Source organism: Equus przewalskii, chromosome 10 (assembly GCF_037783145.1).
Source record: "Equus przewalskii isolate Varuska chromosome 10, EquPr2, whole genome shotgun sequence".
Classification (NCBI taxonomy): Eukaryota; Metazoa; Chordata; class Mammalia; order Perissodactyla; family Equidae; genus Equus; species Equus przewalskii.
The window spans coordinates 10,074,496-10,100,720 of record NC_091840.1 but is presented as its reverse complement, the minus strand read 5'-3'; the positions used below and the strand labels follow the sequence as shown (position 1 = coordinate 10,100,720).

General features: G+C 38.4%; 2 long non-coding RNA genes across 3 annotated transcripts in view; one reads left to right on the top strand and one right to left on the bottom strand.

The window, feature by feature from the left end:
• The window catches only part of LOC139073854 (uncharacterized), a 113,687-nt gene that overhangs the window by 64,507 nt on the left and 22,955 nt on the right, over positions 1 to 26,225 (bottom strand). The window lies entirely within an intron of this gene.
• Positions 6,172 to 24,245, top strand: LOC139073851 (uncharacterized). Of its 2 annotated transcripts, none has more exons than XR_011522936.1 (3): positions 6,172 to 6,752; positions 17,552 to 17,855; positions 21,547 to 24,245. It is a non-coding gene; the product is annotated as an uncharacterized lncRNA (long non-coding RNA). The 2 variants fall into 2 exon arrangements; XR_011522935.1 differs by having other exon boundaries at positions 21,544 to 24,245.

The following is a 26,225-nucleotide window of genomic DNA, read 5'->3' as shown; positions in this document are numbered from 1 at the left end:
GTGTTCTAAATTGCTCTTCCATTTAGATCTACACACTCATGCTAATGGTGGCAGGGAAGATTTTTTTTAAACAATAGCAAATCATGGGAAATTTGTCTTTTATCCAATTTAAGCATAGCTGTATTTCATTGATTGGTGTTCTAATATCCACAAACGAGATCATTCTATGTGTCTTCTTGTACTTCTAGTCTTAAAAATAAGGCCACACATGTCCTATATCCATGTACTAATAATAGATAGATAGATAGATAGATAGATAGATATAGATAGATAGACAGATGGACAGATGTAATTTAAGTCTTGCCATCATTTTGACTTCTCCTGACTTTCTTATTTTTCCTTTTCTTCATTCTTTAGGTCTTCACTACCCAATACAGTAGCCACCCGTCAAGGGTGGCAATGGAGCCCTTGAAAGGTAGTTAGTCCAAAATGAGACATTCTGGAAGTGTAGAATATACACCAGATTTTGGAAACCTAATAAAAAGGAGGAATGTAATATTTGAATTCATTAGTGATTTTTTATATTGATTACATGCTTAAATGATAATATTTTATATATTGGGTTAAATAAAACATTATTAAAATTAATTTTTCCTGTCTTTTTATACCTTTTTAAAAATACGGCTACCAGAACATTTAAAATTATATGATGTGGGGGCCCGGCCTGGTGGTTTAGCAGTTAAGTCCACGTGCTCTGCTTCGACAGCCCGGGGTTCACTGGTTTGGATCGCCGGCACAGATCTACACACCATTTATCAAGCTACGCTGTGGCAGGCATCCCACATACAAAATAGGGGAAGATAGGCACAGACGTTATGTCAGGGCCAAACTTCCTCAGCAGAAAGAGGAGGATTGGTGGTGGATATTAGGTCAGGGCTAATCTCCCTCAAAAAAAAAAATTACCTATCTGGCTTACATTATATATCTATTGAACAACACTGCTTTAGATAATTTCTAGAGACACTAGGTGATGAATACTTTTTTATTCATTTCCCTTTGAGATAATCCCATGTTTTAATATGGTCTTATAGACATTTCCCAATAAAAGTATATATTTAAGTATTGTATATTAGGTGTTTAAATTAATGAATTTCAATACATTTCCCTACACATGATCGACAATGATTCTTTTCTCTTGATAAAATAACCCAAGGTAAAAGAAAATTTGTGCAGGTCACGTGAACATAAGTGACAGCGAAATTCCGGTATTGTTCTTGAGGCGTGAATCATGCTATTCAAAGAAACACATTTAATAAGCCTCTTCCTACTGTGGATCTCTATGTGTTTACTATGGAACTTAACTTTAACCAAACTGACAGCAGAGAAAAATAAGACAGAACAAAATAAAACACTCACAGCCTCTAGGAAAACATAAAACACTCTTTGTGGGGAAAATATTTCACAGTTGAACTATTCTTTAAAACCTTTTGATATCTAGAACCTGATATTCAGACCTGTCAAAGTTATAAGGCCTGTAAAATATACTCTCCTCAAAGAATGGCAGTAAGGTGCTTTGTTAAAACTCTTACAGGAAGCAAAATGCTCCACCCTCTTGCAGCTAGTGTGAAGATGTAGAAATTATGAGCAAATGTATTATTTCTAAACAATATAGCTTTCCACAGTCCCATTTCCAAGTCCTAGTCAACAGGCTGATGTAAAACCACAGAAAAGGAAGGGGCGTGGGTATGGTTTCATTGTGTGTATGTATGTGTATGTGTGTATGCGTGTGCATGTGTGTGGATATGTATATGTGTGTATGTGTGCACATGCATGTGTGTATTGTGTATGTATGTGTGTATATGTATATGTGTGTATGTATCTGTAAGTGTGTGTGTGTGTATAGGGGAGTAGAAAAATTGTCCTAATCTCTATTATGACTAAGTTTCCCAAGAAGCTGTGCTTGTTAACAGTACAGACTTTATATATTTTGAGTTAGAGTACATTACATTGAGTCCAATAAATTTATTGATGTCTAAGCCAAAGTATTCAATTTATCTATGGAGCTGTTTATTCAACAACTAGAATGAAATATCTACCTTGGTTTATTAAGAGATGTGTTTGAAGCAAACACTTCAGGAATATCACTTTTAGACTGAATTATCAGAAGCAAAAGGAAGAACTTTAGAAGCTTTAGCATTCTAAAAGCTTGTTTGCAAAGTGTGGTCCATGGATCAGCAACATCATCATTATTTCAGAAACTGTTAGAATCTCAGGCCTCTCCTCATACTAACTGAATCAGATTCTACATTTTAACAAGACTCCCCAGGGCCTAGCGTGTACATTAAAGTCGGAGAAGCACTGTTTTGCAGCATCTATGGATGACGAAACACATTTATCCTTTTGCATAAACAGACCAGACTGTAGTACCAAGGTGAATTCAGATGCCCTGAGAAACAAAGAGCAAAATGGGATCAGATATGTAAGAGCTTTATCGAAGAAGGGTGCGGGAGAATGTAGGGAGAGTTTTGCAATTTCAATACAGGTCTAATATCTGTGGAAGGAGATGAGGAAGGAAGAAGAATTGGACAAGAAGAGTATCAAAAGCAGTGTAATTGCAAGAAAGTTTCGGTCAGGCCACAGGGACTCCTCGCACCAAGTTGCCATTTGGAGGAGTCTCACTACTGGCTTACCAGGATGAACCTACCTTAGTTGCCCACTGTGCTCAGTCATTGGCTGGAAGCAGCCCTTGGGCAACAAGGCCTCCAAGAAACATGGTGTTGAATCAAGAGGGGCTGTCAATTAGTAAAGCTCCTTCTAGCAGAAGGTCCGAATCATGCATCCTCGTGGCTACCACATAAGGTAAAGCACAATTTAGCAAACCTGGCAGTGGCAGAAAAAGAGAAGGGTGTTTTAGGCATTAAAACTGAATAGAGTAGTAGATGAATGAATAAGTAATCTGTGGTCCATCCAGACAACGAAATGTTATTCAGAGCTAAAAAGAAATGAGCTATCAAGCCATGAAAAGAAAAGGAGGAATCTTAAATGCATATTATTAAGTGAGAGAATACAATCTGAAAAGGCTACATACCGTGTGATTCCAACTTTAAGACATTCTGGGAAAGGCAAGACTATGGAGACAGTTAAAAAATCAGTGGTTTCCAGGGGTTGGGGGAGGGAGGGATGAATAGGTGGCACACAGAGGATTTTTAGGGCAGTGAAACTACTCTGTATGACACTGTAATGGTGGATACATGTCATTAGACATTTGTCCAAACCCATAGAATATATAACACCAAGAGTGAATCCTAATATAAGCTACGGACTTTGGGTGACAATGATGTGTCAATGTAGATTCATCAGTTCTAACAAACGTACCACTGTGGTGTGGGATGTTGATAGTGGGGGAGGCTGTCTGTGTGTGGGGGAAGGAGGTATATGGGAATTTTCTGCTCGATTTTGCTAAGAACTTAATTACTCTAAAAAATAGTCTATTGAAAAAATACGGAATAGAGCGATCTTTCAGATGATTTTATTTCAGCTTTGCCTAAGGGAAATGCCATCAGAGGGATGCACATCCTTTAGAAATAAACATACCCACAGGCCACAAGATGGGGCTTTCATGGGTTGAAGCCATCTCACCAGATATGTACAAAAGGTATAGAATGTCCTTTGGTCATTGAATAAGTGCCCCACGAGAGTCTGGGGTTTCCTGCTCCAGGGAACCCAACAGGGTGCCTGTTTTAATAGCTGAGGGGGCTTGGAGTTCAATAGGGCAGGCAGCAGCCTTCTTTAGAAAGTTTCCCATTTTTATTATTCCAATCTCTTATTTAAAAGCCTCTAAGGAAAATGAGTTTCCTTGATTAAAAAAAACACAAAACACCTGCACGTTACAGGTGTCGACTTGAGTCACTAAAGAAACAATGACTATTAGAGTCATAAAATAATTCTTAGACACTTTAAAATGTTCCTTGTCAACAAAGAGCCAGAGCAGGCATTACGAGAGGAAGACAGGTGTAAGGCTCCCTCAGCAGCCTTATCAGCTCCGTGGCTTTTGGCTCTATCTGCAGGGATGTGGTCCAGCCACTCGGGCTCTTTGATCTCAGAACCTTCATCTTTGAACAGCAGAGAAGCACTCATATTTACTTTTCCCTTGCTCGGCACCTCAAAATTACTCTCAGTACACTTATAAAATCATTGATGATGATAGCTTCCTGAGGATCAAACACTCTTAAGGGTATTTCAACAAATAAAAGTAATGTTCATAATAGCGTCATATTTATCTCTTTCAGGAAATGGCTGATACTCATCAGCAGACGTTTACAATGAGAATTAATAATGTAGAATTTCTGATTAAAGTGTTGAGGGCGTTTGGTATCTTCAACCATCTATCAGGCCATGAGCCTCTCTTGCAGGAGCAATAATCAGCATAGGCATTTATTAAGCACTTGCTGTGTGACAGTCATGCTTCTTGGCCCTTTATATGCACTATTTTACTCAATCCTCAAAATAGATCTGTGATAAGATACTATTATTACCTCCATTTTAGAGAGGAGAGAATTGGATCCGGGGTTTAAGAAATTAGTCTAAGGGCAACATTTAGTAGCTGGTGGAAGGTCTATGAGCCAGAAAGACGAATAAGTGGTTTTTCCACTTTGGTCATGCATGAGAGTCACGGGGGCAGCTTATGAAATCACAGTCCTGTGGGCCAGCATCAAAGGTTCTGATACAGGGCTTGGTCATCTGATATATTTAGAAGGTCCTTGAAGGAATCTGATGTACACGAGAACATCAGGACAACAGACCTAGTATCTGCAATGCTTGGTGGTCAGTTTCTCCACCACTGTCATTCTGCAGGAGTTTGACTCCTCTTGAATGTGATTTAGTTTTTAGAAAGCCTTTGCAATTAACGTGGAAGCCCCGGCCCTCCTTTTTGGCAACGTGTTCAGCAGTTGGCTGGTTTATATGCTTCTTCCTCTTGGCAGAACTCAGTCTTTGCATTGTTTACCAGCCTCCCTGTGTGGAGAGATTAGTTATTTATTTCTCAGCCTTGGCTTCAGTGATTCTGCTGATAGGATTCATGCCAGAAAATGAATGGGGACCTTCGTTCTTGATGTAGAGACCTGGGCTCTCCATAAAAATGATACTTTAGCTCAGCCCTCAAAATCCACAGAAAGCCTTTTCAACAGTTTGTGCACACCTCATGCCAGCCCCCACTTCCTTTTCCAGGCTGAAGAAAGGAGAAAATGCTTAAAGCGCCTGGTGGAGGAGGGAAGATTAGACATAGGAAGTGCAGTACAGGAGGAGGGAAGAAAGTTGGTCATTTCTGGCCTCTCTCCAGCTGCCTTTGCTCTCTGTTCTTTGAGATTTAGAAGTGTGGTGGGTTTAGATTAATGTATTCTTGATGCTGTTTCCTGTTTCAAGGAAAAAGAAGAGATGTCAGCGGTGTCTGATATCAAATAATTTAACCAGAACGGTAGGTAAGCTAAAGCAAAGAAAGGTCTAGGCTCATTTTTCAACAGGCTACAATGAAGAAAAGAAAGCCTTAGACATGATTCATTTTGATCCAAGGCATGTTGACCAAACACCTACGAAGTACTTTGAAAGGTTGTTGTTATATTGTGGGCTGGAAATAGATGGGTATTGAATGAATTTATTAGTTGAAGGCATTGTGTTGTATACAAATGCAAACGAAAGCTGGTGCCTGCCTGTTGTGGGAGGAATGAAAATTTTTGTGCAACTAGCTCCAGCGTAAGGCAGAATGTGACAGGTATAAGAGAGGAAGAGGGTGCTCTGAAGTTACAATGGGCAGAAAAATTTGTTTTGACCGGAAAGATTAGATGGTAAAGGAGTTGGCTTTTGATGTCCAAACAGAATCTAACAAAAGTTTCAGATACGTATTCTCTTGGAATAGTTTAAAGGTCATGCTGACAGGGGAGAGAAGAATCCTGTGGAGAGGTGGTGGTGATGGGGTGGGAATGGGAGAGAGGGTAGATAAACAGGCTTTCAGGAAAACTTGCAAATGTCTCTTATAAAAGGATATGATTGCCACCTTTGGGGATATGTCAGGAATGAAAAAAAAAAGGAACCCAAACAAGGATGCAGAAGATTGGTTCTGATCTAAGCTGGCTGTCAGTTTCCTGATGCCATGGGTTCCCTGAATGTACTAATTTCCTAGGACTGCTGTAATGAAATACTGCAAACTGTGGGGCTTAAAAGAGCAAAACTTTATTCCTTCAGAGTTTTGGAGGCTAGAAGTCCGAAATCAAGGTGTCAGCAGGAAGAATTTATTCCATGCCTCTCTCCTAGCTTCTGGTGGTTGTGTCAATCCTTCGCATTCCTTGGTTTATGGACTTATCACTCATATCTCTGCCTCCTTCTTCCCTGTGTGTCTCTGTCTTCACATGGCCTTCTTATAAGGACACCAGTCTCTGGACCTAGGGCCTGCCATCATCCAGTGTGACCTCATCTTAACTGATTACATCGGCAAAGATCTTATTTTCAAGTAAGATCACATTCGGAAGAGACATTATTCAACCCAGTCCACTAGGTCAAGGTTTTGAGACTGCAGTTTAAAAATCATAACATTACTAACTGTCTTGGATAACTTCCAGAATTCCGTAAAACCTGGACATAGAGGAACAAAGGTGAGATCAGTATCTTAGGATTGAAAGCTGATTGGAATCAAAGAGATGAAAGCCCTTATTAGGAGTCTGGCAAATCAGGAAGTCTATTGGGAATCAGGAGCCCACTACAGGAAGATGGAGAAATCTACATTTCATAGGACCTGGCAAAGGGGAGAAGATTGCTTTCAGGTAGGTAACTGCCTTAGTCTTCTAAATGGAAACTCTTGTGCTTTCCATCCTCAAACAGGTTGCTTTTACCTGCCTATTTCCAAATTCCAGTGGGTCTGAGGCTCAGTGATAGTCATAGTACATTTTTAAAAATCTATTGTGAAAGAATAATGAAGCAGTATTCAGTTTCATGGTTATTTTTAGAAGCATTGTATGCAAAACTAGTATTAAAATGGGAGCTGGCTATTGATCTGAGTATTAAAGGAAGGAAAGGACTTTATAAGTGGAAATGAAAGACTCCTCGGCTGAAGGAGTAGCATAGTTTGAGAAGTGAGAAAGTGATGTTTTGTTCAGCATTATGAATTCTCCAGCTTGGCTAAACTGCACTCGCATAGTAAGTGGGATCTAATGGGACACGGTTCTGAAAGTTATGTTGGGGTCAGACAGTGAGTGGCTTGGAATGACAGGCTAAGGAAGAATTTGTCCTCATATATAAATAATAGATGACATTCAAGATCTTTAAGCAGGAGGTGGCAAAATCAGGTCATGTGGTGGATACACGTGAGAGTGAAAATGAGGAGGGAGAAGTCATCTTTCAGTAAGGATTTGAATAACCCAAGCGAGAAGTAATGTGTACCTGCGCTAGGACAGTGGTAATACGAATGGAAATAAAACATCTTAGAGAAACTGCAGAAATAAAAATCATAGGTCTTGATGATAAGGCATTGAGAGAAAAGGAAAGTTCAAAATTACTTGGACTTCCAGATGGATAGATAGAATGATAAAATAAACAACAATACAGTTAACCAAGAAAAGGGAGCCTAGGGGAGAAATATACTTTTATTGATTTTTAGTCTTTGTTTGTAGGAGAGATCATACATTTGACTATAGATATATTGAATTTATGGTGCCAGTAAACTATCCATTTAGAAATGTTTAGGTGGAAGCTGAAATATGAAATCCTGACCTTGGTAGAAATGCCGAGGTGCAAAATGTAATTTGGAAGAGAGACGCAGGAAAGTTTCAGCTGTGTGACGAGATATGTTTCTCAGGAAGGGGGTGTGAAGGGAAGAGAAGAGAGCTCCAGATACTGAAACTTTAGTAAAAACCTACAGAGAAGGGTAAATTGAAGAAGGAGCTAATTAATGAAATGAAATGGCTATAGACAGTGAAATATACAAGACAAACTCAAAAATTTTGTTGTAGAAAATGCAGGAGGATTTCCAGTAGTTTCAAATGCCAGTAGGGTCAAAAGAAGTGGACTTGAGACAAGTTTTTTCACTTATTATCTCTTGATACCTGTGCAAATCATTTTACATCTTGGAGCCATAGTTTCTTCATTTATAAAATGGGAGAAATAGCAGCACAACTTGTGAGAATTAAACACAGCAGTTAATTTGAATGTAGAACATCATGAAATGCAGTAAATATTACTATTATAGAAAGTTTGGGCTGAGGAGAACCAAGAAGAGAACATTGAGAGAGTGGCACACTGGGAGTGCGGAAGTCTTTGCATCTGTTTAGAGAATACTCTTTCGAAAATGGTCAAGACTTCAAGGCTGGAGCAGGTTGAGGAGCAAGGATAACGTGAAAAAGTGGAATCCATGAGAGCAAGCTACACTTAGATATTTAGCAATGAAGGGAGGGAAGAGCATGAGATGGTAGTCTGAGAAGGAAGCTAGATTGAAGGAGGATTTCTTTGTTTTTCTCTTCAGGATTGATTAGATTAGAACATGTGTTTATACTGAGCAGAAGTCTGGAGACTACTATAAAACAGAAGAGACAAGTTACATGGAAACTAATAGGAGGTAACAGAATGCAGTGTAATTTGGAGGTAATAGGAACAGAAGAAAAGAGCTCAGGTTAAAAGTTGGTTTTGAAAAGCAGTAAGGGTATATATATTTGAATTAAGAACAACAACAAAAACAAGAAAAAGAACTAGAAAAGACTGGTTGGGTTAAGAAACAAATTCTGAGATGGAGAGGTGAAATGTAGAAAGATTTCTTAACGGATGGATTCTATTTTGTCAGTAAATTGAAATAGGAGAATCAAGGAAGTGAGGGATGAAATAAATGGAGGCTTCTGGCGATAGCGTGTTTGAAATGCCTGTCACTGGTTCACGGCTGGGAACACGGCCAAATAAGCTCAGGGGGGTCAGAAGGACCGCAGGAAGAAGGATAAGTTAAACGACTGGAAGTTTCCACCGTGATTATGAACAGGTTCAGTTGCAGTGGTACAGTGGGAGATGTGAAAAGAGAGAAGACTATGAACAGGTACATAAAGCATTTAGATCAGCATCTGACTCTTTATTTTTTATATTTTGATATTTTATAGAAATGATATTAAGCATTTTATTTTTAAATTTGCTTTTTTTTGTTGTTGCACAGACCCAGCTACTGGCCATACCCAGAAAAATAGATGTCTGGCCTCAAGAAAGTGCAGGAGACAGCTCCCATGCAAAGAGAACTGACCAAATGGGATAATGCCAAGTGGGAAAAACAGTAAGATTAGCTTTTTCTGGGATTTGACTAGAAAAAAAGGAGATAATTGGCCAGTTGTTATTAAGAGAAAGGCAGAGCAGGCACACCAAGAGAAATTGAGATGGCATTAAGAGAGATCATGCAAGCTGTGGGAAGAGAGGGCAAGTTGGCTTTGTCGTTCTGATTCATGTGTATCCTTAAAAGAAATCCTGTCTTTTAAGGAGCCTAATTAAGTAGCCAACCTTGCATAACAGGGTTAAAAATAAATACACGGAGAGCAGGGACCACACAAGTTTGATGAGTTCCGTGAACCGAGGCTGCTTAAGCCTCATTGTCAACCCCACTCTCCATGTGTGTTCACCTCCTATGGGAACTTGGAGCATCTTTCATCACTTTTACAACAATCTGCTACGACTTCTAGGCACTATGTTAAACTTCACACACCTGACCTGAGTTTTAAATACACAGCAACAGTACGGCAGGGTCGCCTTGAAATAATTGTTTCCAGTCTTGGGGGACTAATTAGCAAAGCTGGTGAGTGTTTACCTGAATCATTCTTTTTCGCTTTAGAAATAAAAAGTATTTGGAAAACAGCACCACCAAAAATCCTATTATTCTTCCAGCGCTACACAGATTTGGGTTGTTGTTAGCTAAACGGATGTGAGCATACTCGATCTACTGAATTGACTCCCCTGGCAAAGCCAATAGGGACCTGGCATTTGTTTTTCGCTTGCAAAGTGATACAAATGTAGTATTCCAAAGAGGCCAAAAAAAGTAGGGGCTCTCAGATTTCCTTCTTCTTTGTTCATTTCTCTTTCCTGTTGGATGTTGGGAGGGGTTGACCAGCCTCTAGGGATTAAGACATTCAAAGTGGTCAGTAATTTCCTTAACAGGATTCAGTGATCAGATTTGAAAGGAAAGAAAAACTAATAGGAAAGGATAGCAAGGATGAATGACTGTTATAGAGCAGGCTCTGTGAGCTGGGAAATGGTCCTGAAGAGAGCATTTTGTTAGCCTTCAAGACGTACACAAATACTAGATATTTTTTAAAGGTGAGGAAGGCTAAGATATTCCGTTAATACCTTAATGGAATAATTTCTGTTCCAATAATGGGCTACAAGATTGAAAAAATAGGAAAGATATTTTGAAAGGGAGAAAAATGGAAGTGGAAAAAAAACAGCATTCAGCTGTTGGAACAAATTTTTGGAAGAGTAAATGGATCTCTGAGAATAGGCGGGAAGAAAGAAGCTGAGGCCAGATTCGTTGCTGAGCTTGACTTTTAATGAATGTGTGATTTATAGAGTCATGTCTACAGTATTTTCTGAAAAAAGTAATAGCTTACTTTTTTCATGGAAGAAATGCTAAATGAGTTTGGATTGAAAATCTGTCTCTCTCTTTCTTCTTAATATGTGTCTTTATCCATCTCAGACTCACTGCTTGTCCTTTTGACCATATCCCTGTATGCATTTTCGTGTTTTAGGTAGTGATGTAACGACACTAGCGCTTCCAGCGTAGAGGTTAAAGACAGGCTACAGAGTCAGACAAACCCAGTTTCAGTTCTCCGTCTGTTGATCTCTTAAACTCTTGAGCTTCAGGTTCCTTTTTTTTTTTTTTTGAAGACTTTCTTTTTCTACAGCACTCTTAGCTTCACAACAAAATTGAGAGGGAGGTACAGAGATTTCCCATGGACTCCCTGCCCGTACACGTGCTTAGCTTCTTCCATTATTAACATCACTCAACAGAATGGTACATTTTTTTTTTCCAAAGATGAATCTACAGTGATACATCTTAATCCCCTAAAGTCTATAGTTCACATTACAATTCACTTTCGGTGCTGTACAGTATACGGATTTGCACAATATCATAATGAAGTATATCCATCATTATAATATCATGCAGAGTAGTTTCACTGCCCTAAAAGTTGCATGTGTGTCTACTAATACAAGAAATAAAACATTTGAAAATCCTCATTTGAAAAAAGAGGACATTAGTAGTATTACCCTATGATTAAATGTGATATTATAAGTAAAGCGCTTAGCAAATAAAGAAACGTTAGTATTACTTTATTACTGATGATATTTAAAAACTGAATTTTTCATCCTCTGTTCCATTTCCCTTTTCCACTCCAAAGGCAATTACTATGGTGAGTTGGTTTATAATCCTACAGTTCACATGAAAGTTGCTAACATAGGTGCATTTTATCCTGTATCTATGTGTGTATGTACACATACATATCATGCTTTAACTTTTACGTAAATAATAGAATAATGTTTGTTTCCTTCTGCAACTTGTTTTTTTCATTCAATTTAGTTTTTGAAAATTATCCATTCTGATACATATAGCTCTTGTTCATTTCTTTTAAGTGTTATACATTATTCTGTCATATAAAAATCCCATATTTCATTTATCTTGGACCTTTAGGTGAACTTTTAGGTAATTTTTGACTTGGAGCAATTATAAGCAGGATTGTCATGAATATTCTCATGCATATATCCCTTCATAAGTGGCTGAGAGATTTTTATTGTTTTAATAAACTAGATACCTAGAAATGGACCTTCTGAGTTATAAGCATGCACATTTTTAGTTTTGCTAGGTATTTCCACATTTCTTCCAAAGCGGTTGTACCAATTTATACTTCAGCAGTTTGTGAAAGTTCCTGTTTACCTGCCTTTCAGACCGTGAGTGGTAATACCACACTTAATTTTTGCAATTCTGTAAAAATGCATTTTATTTTTGCTTTGACTTGTATGTCCTTGATTGCCAGTTAAATTGAACATCTCATATTCTTTGAATATTTGAGTTTACTGTTTTTGAAATGCTTTCTCAAATATCTTGCCTAATTTTCTTCCAAGTTATACGCTATTTTCTTATCGACCTGTTGGTCTTTACACTGAATATTAACGTCTTATTGGCTGTGGCTTATGATTTAACTTTGTTTATGTTGCCTGTGGCTACACAGTTTCTTCTTTGTTTTGAAATAGTCACATTTATTAATTTCTAATTTTATGCTTTAAGCCTTCGCTTGAAATTGTGTTTTTGCATAGTTTTATGCATTTCCAAACAAGAGTTTAGCATGTACCGCAATCATTTGGAGAGCTGTTAAAAGTACAGAATTCCTGGCCTTGCTCTCTTGAAGATTCAGTTCTGAAGTAAGGCATGAGCACAGTTAGGTTCTTTAAAAAGAGATTTTCACGCAAGGTGATCTGCAAACTTCCTTTGGGAAATGCTGGAGTGTACCATATTGGAATTCCACTCGATCTTCTGACCAATAGTCTGCCCTCCAATGAATCCTTTTCCTTCTTTTAATTCTTTTGTACATTCTTGTGCGAAGCAGCTGTGTATTTGAAAAAATGCATGGAGAAAAATGTGCAGAATCACTCCGATGACCATGAGAGAATATTGTCTTTCTTCCAATTTTCCTGATGTTCCTGAAACAGGGAGATATTTGAAGTCTGTCAAGCCCAACACCTCCAGTGGGAGGGCCCATCTTATAACAAGAAGTGCAGGCAATTAAAAAAAAAATCCTGCTAAGGTACATTTCCAATATTTTATCCACGACTTCCATTGAATTTTTAAAAACAATTCCTCCAAACAGCTGTTGTAAAATAAAAAATGAGTAGATCACAGAGTGTTTAAACCATAGGTTTTTAATGAAAATAATGTAAGGGATAAAGAAAAGTTGAAGAATACCATGAAAATTTGGGTCATCAGGAAAATTTTTTTTCTAATTTTAAGGAATTTAGGAGAGATCAGACTTGGGCATTTTTCTTGTTCTCAACCAGATTTATTTCCCTTTTGTATTTATGTGCAATATCAAATGTTTTAATGTTGTGGATTTGTTCTGAAGTCCATTAATAAAGTGGCTTCCTGTCTTAGCTTAGGTAAGCTATTCACCTAATTTAGGAAACAACTGATCCATGTTTTGAGACAAAGCTCTTTTGTTTAAAGGACCTTAAGATTAGAATGACAACCAAGGGACATTTGACCCAAATCCCAGAAAGTCCTGAGAATGGATTTTCTCTGTTTAGCACATTGCCGCAGTTGAAAACATTAAAACAGAAGAGAACTGTCCAGGAGAAAAGCTCCCATTTACCCAGCAGAAGTAGTAGAACTGATATATTCTTTCCAACAGTCTTTGTTTATACTCCTCAGAGGAATAGATGAATTCTAGTTAGGTGTTTTGGTCAGTTTTATTAGGAAATTGACTCAGGTCTGTATTGCTTGTAGAAGCCAGACAGAGGGCAGGAGGCCTACTCACAAATCTTTAGGAAGTGTTGAAAGCTGAGTCATTTCAGATGTGTAAATCCTGTTGCAACAAACAGCACACATTTGCTTATTTTGGACAGATAGAGAAAGAAAAAATTAGATGTGAACTGAATATCAAAATGGAGGCTGAATGAAATGGATGAAAAGTATGGTGAGGGGGCAGAGAGAGATGTGTTTCTGCAATTTTGTTGTCCTGCTCTACCTTAAACATACCCTACTCTTTTCCTCCCCCGCCCCCACTCTCATCCATCAAAAGGAATCAACAGGCAACTTCACCATCATACATGAACTCAGAGTAAATTATATGATGCGCTCTTTTGAGAAAGGTGTACCCTAAACGCTAGAATAAATGTTACCTTTATACTGAGAATGATAAAAATATTCTAGAAATGAACAATGTTTAAAGATACACTACCAATCCTTGCTGTATTCCAAGTTGATTTTAAAGATAATGGATATATACATATACGTTTTGTAAAGTCTGTGATTCAACAGCGTAAGTGAAAGAAGCCTTCCAAATGAACAATTTAGTCATTACTTTTATCATAGAATCTCAAAGCCCTCAAAAATACATGCAAGCGTTTGTCAAGAGCCTTTAGAAAAGATATAATTTCTGTTTTATAACTCGTTGGTTAACAGAAAATTCTTCAGTGATTTTTTTTCCATGAACACAGGCAGCCAGGGTGTTAAACAAAGACTAAAAAGTTGGGGCTCTGACTCCAATCCGGCCAGCTCAGATGGTAACACCATGAACGGCCACATGTCTCACCTTGTTCCTGAACTTTGACAGTAAATATTTGACTGGTGGAGTTGGTGAGGACCTGAATAGTAAATATTTTATGAGGGGAAATGGGAACTCCCCTTTTCTCTGTCCTTCTCTTACCTTAAACATATTAATTTATTTTAACTGGGAACCAGATAATTCTCTATTTACCCCGTCAATAATTAGTCATCATCTTTAATCCTGAATCCTGCTTCTATCACAATAGGATGCCCTTTTGGTTTTTTGGCCAGTTTGGGATAAATCTAAAAATCAGCTAATGCAGCACACAACACTAGACTGAGAAAAATCACAAGCCTTAGATAAGATATAGTGCACATGGAAATTTATTCTCTAATAACAAGGAGAATTCTCAACAGAGTAATCCTTTTTTCTCTCCTCCTTCTCCTCAAACTCCATCTTTCTTTAAGGACTTAATAGGTGAGATCCTGGGCTGCTGATTCCCTGCCTATCCACCCAGTTTCTAGAATCCTTGGCAGAGCAAGCTTTTCCTCTTTTCCTCTGAGGGGCAACAGCTGGTTTTCATTATGTGTCAGATTATGATACACACCAAAAGGAAAATGGTCAAAATGAATAAAAAGGGAGTTCTGGTAATACTGTGGTTTGTTCCTAGGGGTGTCAAGGTGAAGAATCCATCCTGTTCTTCAGACCACTGTAAACTTAATCCATTTCATCATACACACGAGTGAAATTCAGCAGTGTTTTCTTAAGAATCTCTGTCGCTTTTATTTACTGTGGGAGAGGCCCCTTGGTTTTTCTTTCTTCTTCCTTTGGTATAACACTAATGCATTTTATATGTCCTTTAATCTCAGTTCCAGTTCTGTCAATATTTGAGCTTATCTTAAAACGAAGAACTCCAAAGGAGGGTCAAAGAAAGTAAATTCTCACTCCGGAAGGCAAATAACAATTATTTCATTTAACAGCCAAATCACAAAGCACCCCTTGGACCAGTTCTTGATATAAACAAGAGGGTGCAGTTTCTCCCAAACCCTTCTCCTTGTGATGAACACTTTAAAAGTCCCAAGTTTTCTAATATGGGCTAGCTTTCCTAAAATGTATTGTTCTGCTAAGAAATTCAGTGACAAGTAACTGTAAGAGTCCTGATCTCTGAATGCGTCTCTATCTTTGGAATGCCTGTTATTAAAGATGCGAGGTGGGTAGTAGGGACCTAGGTTTTGGTAGGTAGTAGGGGCCAGGTTGGCCCGCTGTGCTTTTCTAACAAAACATTACTGGAAAGTGCAACTCAGCAATCAACATCTTCCATATCAGCCAAACAATTAGTATTGCCTTCTGACCCTTCACAATGTGATGCAGACAGAAACACGGACTCAAGTTTAGCCCACAATCATCTATGCCACCAAGGCTGTCATAGTTGCTCAGCCTGTTTGAACAAATATTTATTTTCACATAAGCTTCTACTTTGATAAACTCTGGCCGTGGTGTTCTCTTAATAAAAGTGAGCCCAATGTCAAAAAATCATTGTATAAAGACACACTTTTGGTTCCCCATACTGTAGCATCTTAAATAATAGGAAGGTAGCCAGGTGTGGTTGATGGGCTTTCACGCTCTCTATAGGGCAGGAAAATACACACACAAACATATACACAAACATAGGCTATTAAAAATGGAGGTGGCTAGAGGTTTTTCACACTCACCTTTCCTTCTGGGTTCTAGCAGGGATAGTAGTAAAGAGATGCAAACATTCTTTTAGCATAATAACTTAGGGCACTGTTCATATGGACAGTGTGAAAATTCAGTTTGTTCGCAGATTCCACAATAGGAGGGCAGATTCCACACACTGTTGTGGCTCTTTTTCCTTCTCCTTCTTTTGGCTTTGACATCATTGGAGATCCTGGCTCCATCCTGCTGGGAAGCAATTAGTGCTGAAGGAATGACAACCAAGACACAAGTGGCAGGCACATGAGGGTGGGGAGCAAAATGGAAAAAATGAAGGAAGGGGTCATGGGGGAATGAAATAAAAAAAGCTAGAGGTGGGGTTAGCTTCCTCTGGATGCTGCTAATGGAATAGCCATCTGGGTACCCCCAAAGGTCAAGTACTGAGACCTTGAATTTTCATAGAAACCAGCAAAGATAAATCTAGTGGAAGAGGAGAGAGCAGTGCTGTCCAGTAGAATTTTCTGCAATGAGTCAATATTCTGTTATCTGCACTGTCCGAAGTAGTGGCCATTAGCCACATGTGGCTAGTGAACATGTTCAGTGTGGCTGTGTAACTGAGGGAGTGCAGTCTTGGAGGGGAACTGAGTTGTTTATTTTATTCATTTTGTTTAATTTGAATAGCTGCATAGTGACCGCCACACTGGGCTGTGTAGGGATAGAGAACCCCCTCCCAGATTTTCACGTCCTTTTGTAAGCCTTTTAGCAAGTTGGTATCAAGACATGAACCCCAAAAAGGACTGTTTTATATATCATTATAGATTCATTGTAAGTGTTTGGCTAACATAAAGAGTATTTGGGATATGGATTTCCTTTCTAGTCTATAATAAGCCTGGATATATTAATAAGTGTATGCATCCAAACAAAATGGGATCAGAACTACCCCATTAGAGGGCACAGTGAGCAAAGTCTTTGGAATCAGTTAGAACCCACCTTCCATCCTAATCTTACCACATTCTGGTTCTGTGACCTTGAGCAAGACACTGAATCTATTGCATCCTTTGCTTCCTCATTTGCCAAAGTGGAATTAAAATGCTCCATTCATTGGAGGGTCAAGATGAGTAAATTAGATAATTTTACCAAACATTATAATAGGTTTTTTTCCATTGACTACTTTTGGTATTTAATCCTAGGCAATTTATCCCAGGATCATTATAGACAAAATAATAATGATGATAATAACAATAATGAATTCAGTTAGCACTTCATTTTATTATATCCTGTGTGCACTAGCTAATTAGCTTTGCTGTAACAAAGAAACCTCAAGACATAAAGGATTAAAGAAGATAGGTATTTATTTCTCCCCCACATCACTGTCCCAAGTTGAGCAGTTCAGGTTAATGGGGTGGCTCAGCTGCATGAGGTCCTTCAAGCACTCTACATTTTCCCACCTTCTTTCTCCACTACCCCCTAGAGCAGGTGTTGGCAAGCTGCAGCTCAAAGTTCAGATCCCACCTGCTGCCTGTTTTCATATATAAAGTTTTACTGGAAAACAGCCACACCCATTTGTGTACGTGTTATCTATGGTTGTTTTGACACTACAAAATCAGAGGTGAGTATCTCAGTGAGTGACCACACGGCTATGAAGTCTGAAATATTTGTTATCTGACTCTTTACAGAACTAGTTGGCAAACCTCTGCCCTAGAGCGCTGTGGTCATCTGCATGCTTGAAGCTGGATCATAGGCTCAACCACGTGTCAGGGAATAGAACAAGGCAGTCGTTTTTTCAAGAGAGGCAGAAGTTGCATACATCACTTTTTCCTCCGACTCCATTCATTTTTTAAATTCATTCAACAAATATTTGAACACCACTGTGTGCCAGCCACAACTCTAGCTACTTGAAACATATCCCATTGGTGAAAATTCGGTTACATGGCAACCTCCAGCCACCAGAAGGTTCAGAAAAAAATATGAAGCCGCCAGGTAAGGCTCCGTGGCCGGCTTGAGCTCATTGTTAGCTAATAATCCGCGTTGCAACTATAGAGTTTTAACTGGTAATGGGATCACGTGATTAAGAAAAGAACTGAGACTAGATAGCCCTGGGAAAGAACTAGGATGAAAAGCAAGACATCAAAAATAACATTTTCTTGTGATTAACATTCCATAATAGAAAACTGGGTTTCTTGCTAATAAATGTTTCTCAAGCTTCTGCTATATGCCAGACGGGTCTCCATGAATCTTGAAATACAACCACATGGTCTCCATGAATGTGAAAATATAGCAATCTACTTCATAGTCTGAGAAGCTTGTGTGTGACATCTATGTTCCTTCTAAGATGCTTGCTTCGTACAGGGAAGAGCACTGGTAAGTTTTCTACTGAGCACAAGAAATTAGTTTTACCTAAAGACAAACTTATTTTTGCTTCATCAGCTTCCTTTCTCTTAAGTCTGAACTGCAGCTCTATTCTTTCCAAGGCAAGAAGAAAAATTCCGAACACAGATATTGGTGTATATGTGATTTTCCATAAAGAACCTATAAGCTAATTAATATTTTAGAAACAGTATAAAGAATAAACTATATCAAAGAGTTCTAGATTTGAAGAGAAGCATTCCACTAAATTTATAATTTGTAGCATTTGGCTATTGATTATTTTGTGGGTAATGCTGTTATAATTACAGTGGAAGCAAAATACCAAAACAACAACAACCACCTGATTGACACGTACTGAGTGTTTTCACTTACAAGTCAATTTTATAAAAGTCATCTCATTTGATCCTCACAGGAACCACATGCTATAGGTATGATTTAATAGGTTAAGGAGATAGGAAATAAAGCTGGGAATCTGAAATCTGATCTCTGAATTCTGCCCCTGAAGTGCATCTAGTTTGTTTGAAAAATTAAAATTAACAAGAATGAAAACCTAAGAGGGCAATTGTGTGTAAGTTTTGAGTTTCTGGCACCAGTGGAGTTTGTTACAATCTGGATAGACGTTTACAATAATAAAATAGAACAGAAGAGAATGAGAAAATCCAGGACTATGAATGAAGCATTGTGCTTGTTCAGCTTCTGGATGTCCAGTCCTAGTGAATCATAATATCGGGAAACGGGGCCCAAGAAACTGTCCACTTAAGGAGCCACCTAGGTGATTTTGATCAATAGTCCAATTGGAGGGCTACAATCGAAAAGAGTGTTCTGATGTCTGAGATAAAGTAAAAAGGATATGACACAGATTCTGGCAGTTGGAATGGAAAAGAGAAAGGTTAGTGAACATTTTTTTCATTTATTTATCAACAAATATTTACTAAGCACATATGATATGCCAAGCCCTGTGCTAGGTGCTGGGAGACAATGGTGAGCCTTTCTCCTCATGAAATATACACTCAAGATAAACATTTTAAAAGAAGCAAAGAGAGCACATGATGACAGACCGGATAAACACAACAAAGCAGAGGAATCGTTTTTGAATTGCTCTAAAATTTCTAATAAGAATATTTGGGAAAGTGTGCTTTCATCTAAATGGAGGAATTAAGAAATGTGATTACTATCATAAAAAATATGTTCCTTTCAATTTTGTCAAGACTGGCCTGATAAGAGATGTTGAATTTAGGATAATCTCTGAAAAAGTAAGAATAGAAGACAAGGGCACAAGGTGGATACAGGCCTGGGAAAGCAGATGTACACGGAGTCTGAAGAAGAGTTGAAACCATGAGAGTGAATGAATGGATCTAGACAGTGATACTGTAAAGAGAAGACTGATGATAAAATTTTTGGTTTTCATAATCACAGATAAGAAGTAAGGCAAAGAAAAGTGGTAATCTTAAGCGAAGACAGAAGCAACAATGAGGGCAGAAATAGCTGAATTAGGAAACCACCGGTTGGAAACAGGGGAATTTCAAGGACGAAGTTGAGGTCTCAGAGAGGCCAAAGAGCATAAGGATTGGGGATAGCCATCTGAGTAAGTCAAACTGAACATTTTTGAGAGCAGATTAGGAAGATGACAGGAAATGGAAGGGAGATTTCAGAGTGCTGGACAGCAAATAGATAAAATTTAGAGGCAGCAGATACTGGCTGGTCATGAAGAATAAAACTTCACGAGTTGCTCAAAGACATATTGGGCTACAGTTAAGAGGATATATAAATATATAGAAGACCCGAGCATTATTGAAAATAAGAACAAAAAAGCCCATGCAGAGGAAGTCATCGATAACTATAGAAAAAGAGTGAAAAATTCTATAAATGGGGAAGAAGTGCGTCCAGAGGAATTTGAACGATTAGGAATACCATGGCATTTTAAGTCATTTTATTCTGGAAAATGACCACCTAGATCTATTTAAAAGCAATTGGTAATAGTTTTTACTTGCATTTACTTGTTTTAGGTTATGAACATAGAAGGGGGTCATTTTTCACAGCGCTAAGCACTGAGCTGACGTTGCCAAGGCGAAATTGTCCAGTTTATGCATATATGCCTATCTATGCTTTCCTCAGGTGACCATCTAACCCCCTCAATATTTTTTCCACCAGGTGGCAATGCCCCCTTACTATTGAAGAACTGAAAACTCAACATGATGAAAACAGTGAATAATCTCGATTTCTGAAAGAACATTCTGACAACTGTCTTTGTTTAGAAAGTTGACATTTTCTTCAGAGTTACCTCCTGGAAAATCCATTACAGATTCCCAAACTGCTGATTATACACAACTTGAGTAGAAACCTAAGCGAGGGTGACGGAGTGCTTTCTATCAAAAGAAGGCCACCTAATGTCTTGATCTAAAAGTCAGTTTTTCTAGAAAGAAGGAAAAAAGATCTTTCATAATATGAAATTTGAGGAGCACTGGGCAAATAATAGAAATTCGGAGATATTCTCAAGAAAGAAAGGAAGGGTGAAATAATTGATTAAGAAAGACCACAAAATGAAGGAATAAGGGAAAAATTCAGGGACTTGTAAATATTCCTAAATTAGTAATCAATACGTATTTGTTGAATGGATGAAAGGAGAGAAAAAAAGAGATCCTTACAAAACGCAGTTAGGAGCCAGTCCTCCAGAGCTTGTTGAAAGTATGAAAGGAAACACATTTTTTGAAAAATCAATTTTGAAGCACAGAATAGGAAAGGGTCAGCAGTCTCCGGTCTACGGCCCAGATCTGGCCTCCTAGCTGTTTTTGTAAATAAGGTTTTGCTGGAATAGCCACACTCCTGCATTTGCACATTGTGTGTGGCTGCTTTCATGTGCTGTAACAGCAGAATTGTGTATTTGCCACAGAGACCATCTGACCAGCAAACACTAAAACACTTCCATTTGGCCCTTTACAGTAAAGTTTGCTGATCCCTGGAGCAGTGTTGAAGGGTGTGAGTTTTGGAAGCAGACAGATCTCAGTCTCAGTTCTAATACTACTGTTTGACCCTAAACAAATTTTAAGGATTAAAGCAAGCTCTGCTTATAAAACACTTAGCACCCTGCTGGCACCTAGAAATCATGTTACCCATCGCTATCTTTCTCTCATAAACTAAGTGAGAAGTTGAGATAATTCCCTCGACCCCCATCAACCCTCAAACATGAAAACCAAAATCCTTTCTCATTTATAGGACAATGGCTGAGAACAAGCGTAGCAACTTTTTATTCTGGTGAGGCTGCTTTCTCCAAGTAATACCTCTCTGCTTCTTTCTCTTTCAGCAGAGTCAAACTTCTGATGATGGCATTTAGCGGTGAATAAATGTCTACTGTGCTTGTGGCTGTCCAGATCTGATACTCTCCACAGTCCCAGACCAAAGGCCTGGGTCCTGAATCTTGCAAAACGCCGTGGAAACACGAAGAGTAGAAAGGATATGGGACATGTGTTCTGAGGTTACCCTGAGTGCCTCCGACCCTGGATATCTAATGACCCAATCTGGCTTACAGAACAAGTAAAGATGATTTCGAAGGTTCTCATTCTAGTTTCTAACTAATTCAGCGTTTAGCTGCCAGTAAAGGCCTTTGGCAAACACCTATACGAGAAGTGTCTAAATGCAAAGTGTGAATCACTGGAAATAGGAACTCTGTCAAAATAAGGGAATTAAGTTCATTAAAGGTGTGGTAGCTTAATTTACTGTGCCAGCGCACAATGATCAAGGCTGGCACTAAATGCTCGACTAGTGCAAACCCACCCAAACTTGGCAGAATAAATGACCCCAACCAACTCAGCCTCTTGGCTTCCTCTCTAAGTTTAATGTGCTTAAATTAGTAAAAATCGGGTTTGGACTGTGGGCCTTTCTTGTTTTCAAGATGGGCGCTGTGTTGTAGCAACACTGTAAGGACAGAAAGCAAGGACAACTCTGCTTATGAGGCAGTGGGGTTGACATCTTCGGGTGAGACAGATTGCCTCTAAAGTCCCAGGCTCTTGGGGAGCTATATCAACAACTAGGAGAATTTAGGTCTGACCGCCTTTAGATCCCTGCCTCTTGAGAGGAAAGTAAGCAGGTCCCTGGAGAAAAAGCAGGTCCCTGCCAAGTGAGACTGCTCCTGGGACCACTGTAGCCACATTGGCCAGGGCACAGAGTCAGTGGGTAGCGGGTAGGATGTGACAGTGGCCCATGCTGAAAACCTAAGTGAGGTTTATGTGGGCATGTGGCAAAATGTCAAAACATAATATATTTGCTACCTTCTCTGAGGAGAAGAGATTTTCCTAGTCGTAGAAGGGGAAGCTGTACCTGTTTCAAATGATGCTTTCTCAAATACTTCAATATGTTTAAATCCTGTTTTGCACGTGATTTGCACAGATGAATTTATTCACGAGAAATTCATTTAGTGCTTTTCTAAGTGCCTTGGGTAGAAAATGACCACCCCGCCACCATAGAACTTACATTCTGGTACAGGATATAGGCTTCAACACAAACAGTTATAGAATCATTTGAATAATAGTAACTCCAAGGTAAGGGCAGGGTACTAGGTAAACAGAGAAAGAAGTCAAGTAAATTAACTGCATAACACTTCACCAAATGGTGACACTGGACTAGACCACGAAGGGTATGGCAATGGTGAAACATAGAGTTACTCCCTGGCCCTCTTCCCTTCAATGTATTTTCCAAGAAGAGAATTGAAGATTTACCAAAAAAATAACAATAGCTGTAGATGTATATTCTCTCTCTTTCTTAGCAGCATATTGTATTAGTACTGGTGAATTTCCTTAAAATACAGGTGAAACAAGTGAAAGTTTAGAAAAGAACATAAAGGAAAGCAGTATACCTATGTTGCATTACATGTGGGTTATTTCTTTGAAATTTCAGTCTATTAGCCATAAACAGACAAGTGGAAACATTACATAAACCCCCTGATATCAGTCATGTTTAGAGTTACATGGGGGAACTAGCAGACTTGGCATCATTTTTATTAAAAGAACAAAGGATTGGGAAGAGACGACCAGACTTGGTTAGAAAAAAGGCATAATTGGGCTTCATTTTTTTAATGTGCTTTTTATTATTTGTTAATTTGTTTTTCATCATAAAATCTTTATGGTTAAATTAATTGAGATATCTACAATAACTGATGGTTATTTTTTGACATCTTGCACAATACAATTGGCCTAAATAATATATCCTAGCCATTATTCAGCCAGAATAAATGAATTATTAAAAGGTATTTTGTAAGTAATCCATTTAATAAACATTTATTGAGCACTTTCCATGTGTGATGTCAGGCAATGGACACAAAAGAAGCAATTGCAAGTGAAGCAGACACAAACCCTCACCCTCCTATCTAACGAAAGAAATAGACGTTATTATCATAGTGATGATCCAAAAAAAAACCAGGGGCCAGCCCGATGGCATAGTGATTAAATTTGTGCGCTCCGCTTCGGCAACCTGAGGTTCCTAGGTTCACATCCTAGGTGCAGACTTAAGCACCGCTCGTCATGCCATGCTGTGGCAGCAACCCACATACAAAATAGAGGAAGATGGGCCCATGTGTCAGCTCAGTGACAATCTTCCTCAAGCAAAAAAAAAAAAAAAGCCAAAAACATTTTTAAATTATTTATTTATTTATTTATTTTGAGGAAGATTAGCCCTGAGCTAACAACTGCTTCCAGTCCTCCTCTTTTTGCTGAGGAAGTCTGGCCCTGAGCTACCATTCATGCCCATCTTCCTCTACTTTAGATGTGGGATGCCTATCACAGCATGGCTTGCCAGGCGGTGCCACATCCACACCATGATCAGAACCAGTGAGCCCCAGGCTGCCAAAGCAGAACATGGGACCTTAACCACTTGGCCACCAGGTGGGCCCCCAAAAACATTTTTAACTAGGAAGTGAAACAGCAAGAAAATTACAATTGCATGGAAAGTGGGAACGTGGCTGAGAATGGAAAATGCAGAAAGGATACCTAATTAATAGAGAATTGGCTTAAATTTTATTGGCAGGGAGAATTTTTCATGACTTTTTACTGTAGCCCTCAGGCTTTGGCTGAATGAAAGGATTCACACTAATGTGCTAGCATTTTAAGAGGAAAAATATATGACAAAGAAGAGTAAATGTGGCGAGTGGTGAGAAAAGGCTAAAAAAAACCTGACATAAAAAACGGGAAAGAAAAAGATAACTGGTTTTAAGAAATGAAAGAGAAAAGTTGAAAAATCTATTACATAAGAGTTTTCCCTACTGCAGAAACTCTAACCTCAGCTGACGGGGCCTATTTTCCCCACCCTCCGTTCACTTTCCCTCACATCTTCCACCCCGAGTTCTGCACTGGACTCTTGTTCGCTGGATACAATGGAAAATGTTGACTACTTCCACTCTTGGAGATGTTAATGCATATTTTTCTGATGATATTTGTAGAGAAATTGCAAGGAGAAAAATCTGTTAATCAAAATACGAAAGTTATTTCTGGATTCATCCTTAGTAGCCTTTCTAGTGTGCACCTGTAGCTATTTAAGGGAAAAATTGTGCCCTTTTCCAACTTCCATATTCACAGTGTGAGATACTGGGCATTGCAAATATGGGAGTAGAGTTGAAAAGTCTCTTATAGGTGATGATATCTAAGAGGGTCAGAGCTTTGCTATAAAATAGCATTTAGGAAGCATTTTTTTCAGTGTACTAACACTGAAATCACACTAAAGGTGTAATATTTAGACTCCTTGGGCATCTTCCAGTTTTAACCACTTGAGATTTATGTCATTATGTAACAAATAGAGAATAGAGTCACTTTTATTGTTTTTCCTTTAGTGCTATCACTAGGCAAACTTTATGGCAAATTGGAGTTAATAAAAATATCAACAAATAATATTTATTTTGTATTTCTTTACTAGCTATCCATTGGGAAAACTGAAGTCTTTACCAAATTATCTGAAGGAACCTCTGAAACCTTCAGTGACAGAAATGTTGGATATTCTTATCCTATACACGTCATGAAAAGAATTGTATTTATTGAACATATGCAAGATATTGTTCTAAGAGCTTTACGTATAGTAGCCCAATCTTCATGACCACTTCACGGGGTGGTTGTTCCTAATTATCCCTATACACAGAAGAAGAAACTAAGACAAGAAGCGGTTAAATAACTTGGTCCAAGTGTCCAGCTGGTTAACGCTGGAGCCTGGATCCCAACCTAAGCAGCTTGATTCTTGTGCATTGAAATACAACAGCATGCCATAGAAACAAATCAACACACGCTTAACAGCGGCATCATGACCTTAGTTTTTGAATTTATCCTTTTCCCACAGTACAAGAGTAAAATATGCTCAGTGAAAAACACACAGAAAATTTAAGAAAATCTTAGGAGGACACACAGGCACTACTTCAGTCACTAGTGATTTCACAGCCCGGGCATCATCTTCTTAACATGCTGAGACTGCCATGTGTCATTTTAGTGTTTTTATAAATCTATTAACGATATTGTCCTATTTTATCGTGGCTTGCTTTCTCATTTATCAACATATTCTCATGACCATATGTATTTTTCTGAATCAGGGATCAGCAATCTAAGTTCCACAGGCCAAATGTGGCCTGTCATCTTTTTTGTAAATAAAGTTTTATTGCAATACAGCCATGTCTATTTATTTACGTGTTGTCTGTGGCTGCTTTCAGGAGCTGCATTGGCAGAGTTCATAATTCTAACACAGTCTCTGTGGACCACAGATAACAAAACATTTACTATCTTGCCAACTCCTTGTGTACATCTTGATTTCTAATAACTATTCTAATATGTTGCTAACAAAATTCTACAGTAGTATTCAAGTAAATAGTGGTGTAACATACTGTTGGATATTTTCATGGAATACCAAAACTTCTCATTGCTTTGAGAAAAAAAATTGGGCCGATATTTGCTATGACGCAATAAAAATGCATTAAAATAGTTACTTATCATCGGCTTCCTAAAAGAACAATGTACAGGG